Raw genomic sequence first — 13,420 nt, 5'->3', positions numbered from 1 at the left:
AGCTTGTATCAGTCAATTACTACCAAACATGGCAGTGAAAGGACTACCTCCTACTTTCCGGTGAAGGAGTAAACCGCTCCAATCAAAGTTCGAATGTTGATCGACCTTAACTCGCGAAATACCTAACGAAGATTCCTACAACACAGGTTTTATAGCATTATGCTGTTAGTTAATATTCTCTTCAGAAATTATTCATTTGGAAATCCTATTGACTCTCGTAAATGAAATTATTTGAATTTTTCAAACGGTATTATGTAGGTATTAAATTAAAGAATTAGCTCTACCAATGGTGTACGTTCAAACATTTTCAAAACACTCCACTGCGTTGTCAATTTGAGTATATTTTAAGACTTTAATCCAAGATAAAAATAACGGTATTGAAAACTTGGAAATTTGTTCAAACTGTACCAGTGCTTTTACTTGCGAGAAATGGCAAGATAGTGGATTGTCTTTTAATTATATTTTCACTGTAGAATCAATATTTGACCATAGCAATATCTCCTGATCAATGTGAAGATAGTATTGAGCTGTTTAGATGTTTTACTTAAAATAAACATTATTTTTCAATTTCTGAGCACATTTTGTACAATTGACTACAACATTAGATTGTGTATAGAAAGAAAAACGAGTTGACATTGTGAATATTTGGAATTGTGTACCACTGAAATCAAAAGTAAAGACATCAAAAATTCCATTGAAACCCGGCTGTTGAATGATGAATGGTGATTGGGAGGAGGGGGCTGTATCGAATCTTATGCGTCATCTTGTGCGGCTCTGAGTTGTTACCTAGCGCTTAATCAAGTTCTGGTTCTTAATCAAGTTGAAACCTCGATTTAGAGCTATTTCCCCGTATAACACATCCGCTTCCTAAGACGTTGTCTGCACCTATCTTACACGTTTCCGTACTTATAAACGTACTCTGTCCCATGCAGCAGTTAATGTGTTTAGAACCCTAGTACATTCTACGATAGCATGGAATGATCTAATTACAAAGAGACCTATCTGTCACTGATTAGGGTATAATTTATAACTGACGCTCACAAAATTAGCATCTAACTTTTCTTGTCATTCTGCGTCGAAACTTTATTAATCTAATCAAGAGGCAGCTAAAGAGAAACGACTTTAACCACTTAAGAGCAATAATAAACTTTACATTTTTATTCTTTTATAGCATTACGAAGATGTTTCATTTAAAGATCATTTCCATTAAGGATCCAAACGATTTTTAGTTTTTATTGGAAAGTGCATATATTTGGATTATTAAATAAATTACGAAGTACAACAAATGCACATTTGTTTCTGAATAAATAATTAAAATAAAAAGCGATTAGATGTATGTTAATCATATAATTAAAATAATACATCTTCCGTAATTATACGACTATAAATAACATCATTAACATCTTATGAGGCTACAATCAAGATGGGTGCCAGTACAATCGGCTCTTAAGAAAAGTGAAGGCGTGAACCGGAAAACTTAGTTATGACACGCAAACCATAATTAACAAAAAAAACGTATATTTATGATATTTTCGGGTTGGGAAATATCACATCTTAAATTGTGATAAATATCCTTCATTACACAAAATGGTTTATTCTGATATATGCTTTCTTACAACTACTATAGTGGCCAACGACGACTTTCGAAGGCAGTGGCAGTGGCAACGCACGCGCGCGTCACGCTTCTGCACAGCGAGTCCGCAGCCTCCTCAATTAAGTGTCTTTAGTGGAGTTTCACTAATAACCAGATTAACAACACATACTATAATAAGTGCATCCTTCCCGTGCCTTATGTAGCTCTCGTCTTGGCCACCACAGTTCGCCGTAATTGGAACTGTTTTGTTATTCTTTATTTGATCTTAATTAGTCTTCGTTACTGTCGGCTGGGGCTAAGGCCATTACCAGAGACAAGGAGACAAGGTTTCTCGAATAATTGTAAATTTAAACTTCCAGCCTGTAATTTCCACTACAACCTTGGGGTGGAGGCATTGTTTTGTTTTAAATTTGCGTGTAAATTATCGAATAAATAAACTGGTTCGCAGTAATTATTTAAATATTTAAATTGTATCTAAAAGTGTTTTCGAAAAGTTCCATTAGTAAGGTGGGCTCCTGCAATACACGTTTAAGTGACAATATTTATGGCATGGGTTTTTAGCAAAACGTCGTAAACTGTAGTTTGCATTGTGTGGTATATTTTATTTTTGATAAAACTAAAGTTGGCAACCCTATTCAGCCATTAATTTATTCCGTCAGTCTAACCTTTGTAATGTCCGGAAACATTCGAGATTTGGGTATTTGAGGTGTAAATTGAGTTTTTAGCTCTCTAGAAAAGATGCTTATCAGCTTTCTGAGGCTTGGCGGGTTACTCGTAGAACATCACCAGAAGAGAAGTTATGGAAAGATATGGAGCTATTTTTTTATATATCGAGGGAGTGTGCAGATTGTTAGGTTTTCAAAACTCTTAATCCCTCGGTGCCCTCTTTGGACATTACTAAGTAGAGGTTAGACAGTAACATACGAGTGTACAAATCTCGACTCTTCTAGTCCAAAAAACAAAATTCTGCTAATTAGCAAGTATTCTTCGAGAAAGGTTAGGAAAGTTATTAGAAAAGATAGACCAGAATTACAGTACGTTACACTTAGCGCAAAGATAACTTTGATTACCTCTACAGCAAGTAAATGTTCCTGGCGCCGAAAAAAACCATTGATTCTCACTACTGTATTTTTATGCGTCGTGGAAAAGTATAGTTATCAATACAGAACGTATTATATCTGGCGTAGACTAGACCGGTTAATCATCATTTTAGATTGCAACACATGTAATATAGACTATACATATTGATCATCACTACAGAACGGAATCCATCTGGCGTAGAACATACCGATAATCATCTTAATAGGGCATAGTCCATGTAGTATAGACTATAGATACTGTATTGATCATCGCTACAAAACGCAATCCATCTGGCGTAGAATAGACCGATAATCATCTTAATAGGGCATAGTCCATGTAGTATATAGACTATAGATACTGTATTGATCATCGCTACAAAACGCAATCCATCTGGCGTAGAATAGAGCGATTAATTATCACTATAGAACGCAATCTCTCTGCTTTTGACGACACTGATTGATCATCATTACAGAGTGCAATTCATCTGGCGTAAATGTCATTACAGATTACAAATTATATAGTATAGACTCTACGTATTAATTATCAATACAGAACGCAATCCCTCTATCATTGACGACACCAATTGATAATCATTACAGACTGCAACTCATTTAGTATAGACTCTACGTATCACTACAGAACGCAATATCTCTGTCGTTGAAGACACCGATTGATTACAATTACAGATTGAAATTCATGTAGTAAAAAAGTTAAATTTAGTCCGAAAACATCTGTTACTTAATTTATAATTGGCACGAAAATGCTATAAAGTTAGTTAACTTAAAAGAATACTACCCACAACAATTTCTCTTAGCCAGCAACTTATCTATAACATTTGTAATGATAAGTAATAAATACAATAACAGATGAAGGGGTTTAGCGAGATTATGAATAACGTCCATTGTAAAAAAATGATAAACCATCCATTAAGTTATTTAGCCAAGAAGAGCTTAGCTTGAGGCAAGCTCTGTATTGACCTCCAATGTTATTGTTATTGATCATCATAACAGGTAAGCAATGGCTCGACCCTCGGTTACCCATCTTAGGCATGAGAGCCAGAACCGGGCAGACTATCCCCAGGCATACCAACACACCGGATAGTCTTCTCCAAACCAAACATGGCTCGGTAATAAAGCTGTCACCATCGTAAACGTTCCTCCAGAATGTAATTTAGTGTGTATACATAATTACTATATTAAATAAATTATAAATATTAAATGTCGGCACAAATAATAACTATTCGTTGGTTTTCGTTGGGACTCAGTCCCAACATTTGTTAATAGTACCTCTAATTTATTTCTACATTTTATCTATCACAAGACAGTTACGAGGGAATATTTAGAATACCAATATGAAAAATTGTTTAAACTAAGAATAATTAATAGATATGTCATGTGTTTAATGCTGTTTTATTTATTACATTTATTGTTATTTATGTATTATGGCTATTTTGTAAGATTTAATATTGAGTAGTTTAATCTGATAAACAAAATTATTGAATTTATAGCGCTTATTATAATTTATAGTTTTGAATGTATCATTCTCTCTTGTAAAACATTTCCCAGTTTTGCCCAGTCTTAGTGTTTGCCTGTCCAGGGTATAAGTTGACTTCCAATCTGGAACACAAACACGATTATCTAACTCCGCGTAAAGTAATGTTATAGAAAAACAGGTTAGATAAGTTTGTATAACATTTATTTTTAATGGACTTATAATAATAAAGGAACATAAAAAAATGCATTGGGGATCCGTCAGGGTCTTTATAACATGAAGTTGTTGTCCGTCTGTCGTCTGTGTGATAAATCATCATAGAAAGGTCCGAAAGACTTGAAACTTTGTACATGGGTTCATCTTGGCTCAAAGAAGAATGTAATTGATTTTGGATTCAAAGGGTCAAAGGGCAGTCCGTCCCTCTCGTTATGTCGCGTCCTTCGATTCTTTGTTATATCGGTTTATTATTGCTTAAATAATATTATTAAGAAATTGTATTTTTACATTGGTTTTGTGTCAATTTTGGCATTTTATAAGTTTTAAAATTACTCGTAACACGGTAAAAAAAGTTGTCTGATTTTAACCCCATTTTCAGGTCAAAATAAAAAGTATCCAGACCATGAGGCAAGGAGTGTAACACGTATACAATTATCCTATAAAGGCATCATAAAGAAAGCGGCAAAAACACGGTATGGACTATGCTTATGGACTATTATTCCAAACTAGAAATAGAGTAAAAAACTACAGAATTTATAAATTAACAAGTAATTAAGTGAAACGTAAGAGCTCTGTGTATCTTCTTATAAGTAACAATGAATGGCGAAATGTGTTGGTAAGCGCTAATCTCGATAACGGCTGGACCAATTCGGTTAAGTCTGTTTGTAAAATGTCCATTGAAATCCGAGGAAGGTTTTTATGAAGAAATAGTTAAGAAAAGTTACCTGGAATATTTTGGAATTCAGAAAAAATTGTAGTTTTTACGTTTCCTAATTCAAATTAAACTGGCACTAAACAGCTGTTGACAGCTATAGTTCGACAAACTCTCTGAAACATCTGCTTATATTTAAATTTTATCATTAATAAGTAAACAGTGCTTGATCGGTAGTGTAATGCAGATAGTAAATAAAACATGAATATATAAATTTTACTACAGATTGCGCCAGTGACGAATTAAAATCATCTAATGCATTAAATACTGTTATAAAACTAACCTTAATGAACAAAGTTATGAATGTTTTCACATGAGTCACTTTAAACTGGTGGGCTTCCTTGACATTATCATATTACATTTTAACAATGGCTTATGGGAAAACAGAGAAATGAATACTAACATGCCTCAACGATTCATTCTTTCCCTGGCTACAGTCCAAAAAACAAGTGTAACGCAAAACTTTAATAACGATTATTTTGGAATGTTGCATAACCTTAATAAGAAGTTACCGAACCGAAGTAACCTTCTTATACCGAAAGTACATAAGAAGTAGGTAGGACTTCCTCCTAGGTCGTAATAGACTTTTCAGTCCTAGCAAACTCAACTATGCCAACACGATTTTGACCAAAATAGATTTTCGAGAACTAGATAATCGATCGTATATAGTATTTTGATCGAGGCAATATGGCAAGCTAAACTTTGACATAGTAGGTAAGTGAATTTAAACGGTCTTAAGTAGGCACTTTTTAACCGAACTAGGCATCTCGGTCCTACGTAAGTACAGGTATATATATTTTTTCTTCGTCAGAACAACAAGGCAAACTCTACTATGGTACTGGAAATATCTTAGACCTGAAATATACAAGGACTGGAAATATACGCTTTTTGACCAAAGTAAGTTTCCGAGACCTGTTTGATCCGAAATTTGTGTTTTCTTGATCGGGGTGACAAGGCAGATTCAGCTGTGACGTTATTTATATAATTAATTAGAACCAGAAATGCTCCTACACGTGCCAAATACGATATAATAATTAAGTTAAACTCTGATACTATTTATCATGAACTTAAATAATATCTACCTGATGTATGCCTAATTACGTTTTAAAATTTTTATAGGACTCCCATCATATCACATCATAATTGCTTTTACTAAGTAATATAAGGACTTCGGTTGTAAAGATTGCGTGCGAAGCCGCAGGTAACAGCTAGTAGTCAATATAAATACTCTACAACATACCGAAAATAGTGTATTTATGTAATTTGTCTAAATGAAAAAGGCAATACTGTTGTGGTCTGATTTGAATTTATTTGCAAATCTTTAAGTGGCTCACTTTGCTTCTGTAGAAAACTAGTTCTCTAAAGCAATCCTGAAACACTAATTACTTCGCTAATTCTTAACTCAAGGTTTGTTAAATTCAGAACTTCGTCCGTTCTTTACAACAAACAAAACTAATTACAGACGTAAAATCAGAGTTTCACGTTTTACATCACACTGGAGCAGCCTTTAATGTTGGATTCTATTCTTCATTGGTTGGATTTGAGCAGCAAGCTAGCCTACTAAGAGCTTTCGAATTTGTAAAGTTGTACAACAGAGCGCTGATATCTTAGACAGTAAGTCAAAATGAGATGATTTAACATTATACAAACATAACATAACGAATCCATTAAATTTATATTTATTTAACGAAATATCTCATACTATATTCTTTGGAACACATTCATACGTCAACGGCAGCAGCGTTAACAAAAATACACGATTTATAAGTTGTCAAAGAAGAATAACTTACCCCCTTTTATGTTATATAGGGTTTCTGTAAAAAACTATAAACCCTCAAAATGCTAAAGGAAATCAGTATCGTAAACATTAAATATGATGATATAGTTATATTTATATATTATGATTTATTAAAACATTTTCTTTACTAAACTTCAAATTTCTTTATTGCCGTAGATATTAAAAATGTATAGATATTGTCAGAATTCATTGTTTAAAATTTTTACAATCACTCAACGTTGAAGCAATATTCAAACATACATTGTATGCTCTCATACATCACTCATCCTGCCAATATTCCCACTTACACTACCGGTTATGTCTACTGATTGACCGGTTACTCAGTCGTATACGATAAACTCGTCAGCACTATAAGATGCGTGGGATGCTAAAACGCGTTTCAAACGAGTTTTTAACGCCTCGGGCGTTGAGGCATTCTTTATTGAATTTGGTAACTTGTTGATAAAACGAACTCTTTGCCTGTGAGGGTAAGTGTTCGTAAACCCCCGTCCTGTGTCTCCCAGTTCGGTAGGCGTTTCTGACTCTTGTCTTGTATCCATGTATATCTCGGCCCCTTGTCAGGGCACGTTGTGACGTACAAAATGAGATTGTCTCCAAAATATACAGACAAGGCAGGGTCAACAGAGTCAACTTTCTTGAAGGCTCCCTTGCAAGATTCTCTGAACTTCAGTTGTGCAACTATCCGAATTGCTTGCTTTTGCATTTAAAAAAAGTCTCATTAACTAACTATTATTTTAATTAAAAAGTCAATCATATTTTATTTTTACGTAAAAATAACATTTTGTTATGTTACATAAAAATAGCGAGAAATGGGTTTTACTTCGTTTTAAAACAGTGGAGGTAAAAATATTTGATAGTAAAATTAATTATTTTGATAAATAGTATGAAAAATATTATTGTACACAATTGATAATGTTATTATATTAGATTTTCATCATACTGACTTTACTATACATTTGGGCTTAAAACCTTAACAACCTAAAATATGGTATCTGTTTGTTTTAAAATATATTTTGAATATTAAAGATTGAAAAAGTACGTTTAAAATACAATTAATGAGTATTTGTACGACATTTAAGTTAATAAAGAACGTGCTTGCTTCATATTTCATGTTTGCTTGTTGTTTGTTGTAGCCTATACAGGTACTATCTGAATACTAAAGATAAGACATTATTGTATTATATTAGTTATTGTACTATCATAAGAATAGCGAAGATCTCGAAGAGGTATCTATTAACCAGCAGTGGAACGAATTTCGATGGTAACAGAGATGTAGGTGACACACCTGTCACACAATTTCGTTTGTTGTTTCCTTGTTGCCATAGGAACGCTTTCTGCCACTTGGCTGGAATTCCAATCGCCTTTAATATGACTTCATAAACTGAACGCTCTTACCAATAAAGGTGAGATTCCATGTGGCACGGTTATTTGTTATTTATTTGAAAATTTTGTATTTTTTACCTTTTCAAAAACTTATTACTGTACAGAAAACATAAACTGTTGCATCCAAATATGTGAATGAACACTATTTAACATTCATGGTTATTTCATTCAACAACAAGGTAACTGCTAACTAATACGGCAAAGGTTCGGAGCCTAGATGTGAATGTGTGGAGGCGCTCTCGGTAGGCTGTGGCTACTTGGACAGGCTGCCGAGATGTGGTAATAGCCTGGGCGTGTACTGCGAATAAATAACACTGGTCAAATAATACATTCTTGGGGGACCCCACATTTAATATGGTTTGAATTGGATATTGCATTTTCTGTTTGATTTGGTTTTAGGTGGCTTCAAATATGTGTGTGTGTGTGTGTGTGTGTGTGTGTGTGTGTGTGTGTGTGTGTGTGTGTGTGTGTGTGTGTGTGTGTACACGAACGGTTAGGATAATTAAACACTAAGACAAGCCAATAAACTTCAAGTTTTAAAATTTCACTTTAAGATTTTTACTAAGACGAGTAACTTTCTATGGTACTCGATGTTCTATAATTATTTGTGATAAGTTAATTTAAATTAACTATTTATGCTTAAAATGTGTTAATTCACAGGACTTAAATCTTATAATTGATCATGCTGATCGAGAATGCTACTTATCTTCAATATCATTCCAATCCGTTTTGTTCTTAAAAAACAATCTTGACATCATTGTTCCATAAAATTTTACAGCTAATTCCCACGCAAATGTTATTTTGTATCAAGTATTTTTTGTGTTGTGAGCAAAAGTCTTCTTAGATGTCCAAGTGGGCAGTATCTCGGAAGAAGTTAATTCCTTGTTTTTACGATACTAAGACAAGACAACCAATTATATCGAACCAACCTCGACTGTAACTGTACAATAATTGGTTTCCACCAGATTTTATTGGCTGATGGAGCCTGCGTCTGTGTTTCAGTAATATCTCGTAATTGAATGAGGCGATTGCTTCACTACACTCACACATGGTAGCTTTACTCAATTAGTCTTTTCCTGAATTGTGTGCTATTCATACTCTGTATGTCGTACGTGAATGTTTTACTTTCACTCTTTCATGGTTATAAACCGTTTAACAGACTTTATATACAAAACAGACTTTAATCAATTCGAGAAAACACATACTTAAACAGTCATTGTTAGTACATCTTAGAAAACATCTGGTTAACGTGACTGCTGACTACAAAATGAGCATGCTGACTTCCAAAGTGAAGATTTATTTCATTAATAATAATGAAGGCTGTCCGGAACACAAGGACGGTTCCAGCACGCAGACAAAATAATGGCGCCGGGCAAGTAGACTGCGACTGGGACATTTCTCCGCGATGAACATCTTTACTTTCGCGCGCGAGAAAAATGCTCTTGCGCGCTATCCGGCAGGATTTGAGGTTAATTGCCTCTGGGGCTTTCACACTAGCCAGCTGACTGTGCTCGCGGTTCTGGCGGATTTGGTAAACTATTCCTTCGGCGTGGAGATTCCGATGAGTACGTTGGCCTACTGGGAACATTTGGTCACGTTTGTACTTCCTGTAAAATGACATAATAGTTTATATTTCCTTCCCCACATGCTGAGGTATAGGTAAAACTATTGACATGCTAAAAAAAGTTACTTTTGGAACATTTTCGGACACTTTGCCAGTGGCGCAGTACAGCCGGTAAGGCGGTTATCGCGAGATAACTGAATAAAGCATCGTCGAGCGTGGCTGCTGCTTGGATGGCTGACCGCTGCGCTGAGCAATCCTCTCCTTGCAAGCAGCCAGCCCGCTTGCCCGACCATTGTCGGTAGTTCGGAAGTTACCTTTATACTTCGTCTGGTAAAATAAGACATATTACTCTACTTTATATTTGTGAAAACATCAGGCAAAACCCTAAGAACGTACATATTTTCTCTAAATTTTGCATCTGAGTGTAATAAAATTATAATGCTTAAAAATCTAATTTTTAAATTGTCAAATCTCAAAAAACACCCCATTGGAGAAAACCAAATATTTATTTATAAATACACTCGTTCTAATTATTATAATCAAATTATAAATTATTTATAGACACTTGGATGCTTAACACAACTGCACGAACGTAATCCATTTAAGCATGTAATTCCAAGTTATAATAATTGAATTTTGGATGGAGTGCAATATAAAAAAATGACATTTATTATTTGGAGTGTTAAAGAATAAAAATAAAATTTTTTGTAATGTCTACTTCCAACTGCTTCTTATTTTTTCTTTCTTCTGTTTTTTGTAGAAAAAGGAGAGATGGGCACTGGCCTGTACGAGGATCTTATTAAACAGGATAAGGAGGAGAGTCGATACAGTGTATGTCGATTATAATGATAAAAAGTGCTAAAGCCTTAGACAATATCTGAACCTGTGGTATTTCTAACTCACATTTAAAGTCCAACTCTTAGACCGCTCGGCATCGGCACTCCCGAGCCGAAAAATAGTTTAACTATTATATATATCATAAATAATCAAATAAAAGGGGATTCAGAATTATTATGCATTGAGTTGCAAAATAGTTAATTACTATAATACCTTATTTTAAAATAGGTTTTAATCATATAATTAAAATTGAAATGTATGTTTTTTCCAAATAATAAGTCTTTGATGACTCAGCTGAAAACCTTTCAGAGCTTTAATAGGAAATTAATACAATCTCTACTTCTATCCGAAGTTTAGATACTATGGCACAAGGCAAGGAATTAATGGAATCCCCAAGAATTTATTTTTCGCTCAAGAGAAGATGCATGGTAGGACTATAGCGAACATAATGTATGATGGAGGCGGGCAGTCAGTAACCCTGAGTTAATTGTAGATTTGCTCATTAACCGCCACGGTCTGGCCGCAGTCATGCTCTGGTACAAGCGGAGCTCTCGAAAGTCAGTACCACCGCAGCGCAGCGACGAGTAGTCAGTCAGTCCGGCCCAACACTTTACTCAACTATGCTAACATTTGTCCAATTACAGTTTAAATAAACATTATTAGGTAGATAAGTATAGTCTGCAGAATCATCAAATCAACATTACAGGTTTGATGGACATGATGCGAGATAGGTAGTTATCGACCGATTTTACTTTTTACATCGAAGTCAAATTTTTTCAAAATACTCTAGCAATGTTTAGGTTAAATTTTAGGGAAATTATGAAAAAAAGTTATTATATTTTGGCAAAGTAGAAAATTTATTATTACAAAACCTATTTATCAAATTGATTTATAACTTTAAAACTAAGAATTTGACATATTGCGGAATCACTATGACAATTAGTTATGTACTGATTAAGAGCTGAATGATCACTTATCAATACTCAATAAAATAACTATTCTAGATTTCTGTGAAGTTGTGGGTTTACAGCAGCCAGTATTGCAAGGCGTGCTGCAGTATTACGTAGGCTACAGAGAGTGAGGCAGGTCGGGTAACCAGTAAGGCCCGACGCTCTCCACGCCATACCGAGGCACGGCCCAGTGGCCAGATCGCGGTCACTCCGCCTCGCGTCCGCTGCCTTTTTTGGCCTTTCCTTGAGCCGTCAGCTTTACTGCACCTGCTCGCGGAAGTGCAGAGGTCAGGGGGGACATCGGCGCGACTTTACTGTCTTAAACGTGCCCGAACAAAATATTGGTGTAACTTATTTTCTATTGTAGTAAAATGTGTTTAGAAGTGTACATTACAAGCGAACAAATACTAGAAGGGAAGCTTTACCAACCGATTCCTGAAAATATGAAAACTTTGATGTTCATAACAAGTTTGGTGCTAAAGTAAAGCAAGATGTTCCTCTCGATAATTAATTTTAGAGGCTATGTCAATAAGATATGATTCATACATAGGTTTTCCACTCTTCGAGAGATATGCTGCTTATGCAATATTTTATTCATACCACCAAAAAGCAGTTGAAAATAGCGAAAGTACTGCAAAGGTCTAAACATTAACATAAAATTCCCTATTCCTCTCTGAGAGTGATAAAGTCTTACGCGCATTGAAAAAAACGAAATTTCACTGGCGCACAGTTAGCAGCTTCATCCAACGGCCAGACCTAGGAACTATCATTGGCGGAACATAGCGGTCCAATGGTCCTATTCATGTCTGTGGATTGTATTGAATTTGGTCATTTTCATACTCCCCAAAAGAGTTTGTCTATTACTATTGAAAATGTGGGTGGGAAAGTAAACTAAAATGTAATATGTAGTAATAACCGACAGGCACTGTTAACTTCACATACCGATGACAATTTAGTAACGTTTGGCCATATGCTCAAGGTGAGATCTTGCAAAATAAGTGGTAAGATGTATCTTTTTAGAATGGTTGGTATAATTATACTATTAATTTTAAAATATCAATTAGTTGTTATTATTATTTATTCCGACACAGTTAAGAAGAAGGAACATGTCATGTATGGCTTTCATAACGAAATATAAATCTGAATATGCATGGACGTAGCCAGTGAGAGGGTGCAGGGGTCCGGATCCCCCAAATTTTGAATTTTTCATTTACTTTTTTAGTAGACGATTATTATTATTTCAATAATTCAGTATTACTGGCATGTACTGCTGAAAGAGCATTCTCAACAGTGAAACGGGTCAAGGACTTTTTAAGGAACAAAATGGGGTCTTACTCTATTTCCACTACGGGAAAATATCAGTTGTCATGTTACCCCCCAAATTCTTTCCTGGCTACGTTCTTGTGAATACGTAATATTACTTTTACAGGTAAATTTGTATAAAACTGATTATGGCTTAGCTAAATAACTCATATACTTTGTAATGATTTCAAAATGTGCAAACTCCATAATTTTAAACCCTTACAAGATTTAAATATTCAGGAGCTTACAAAAGATTTCTCAAAATGCGAAGTTAGTTTGGTTCCAATAATTAATTATGCTTGTACGTAGATATCAATTAATAGTTATATTTATTCGATGTTATACGGTTAAAATATTTTAGAGCAAACATGTGGAAACCTTATGAGATTTGAAAAATCCTAGTAAAAAATAATTGTAAATTATTTAAACATTCTAAAGACTATGGCGTTTTACTCTAAAGTGGCTAATAAATTATATAAACGTTCAATTTTTG

The sequence above is a fragment of the Homalodisca vitripennis genome, chromosome 4 (assembly GCF_021130785.1).
Source record: "Homalodisca vitripennis isolate AUS2020 chromosome 4, UT_GWSS_2.1, whole genome shotgun sequence".
Classification (NCBI taxonomy): Eukaryota; Metazoa; Arthropoda; class Insecta; order Hemiptera; family Cicadellidae; genus Homalodisca; species Homalodisca vitripennis.
The sequence above is the reverse complement of the archived record's forward strand: the minus strand, read 5'-3'. Positions refer to the sequence as shown.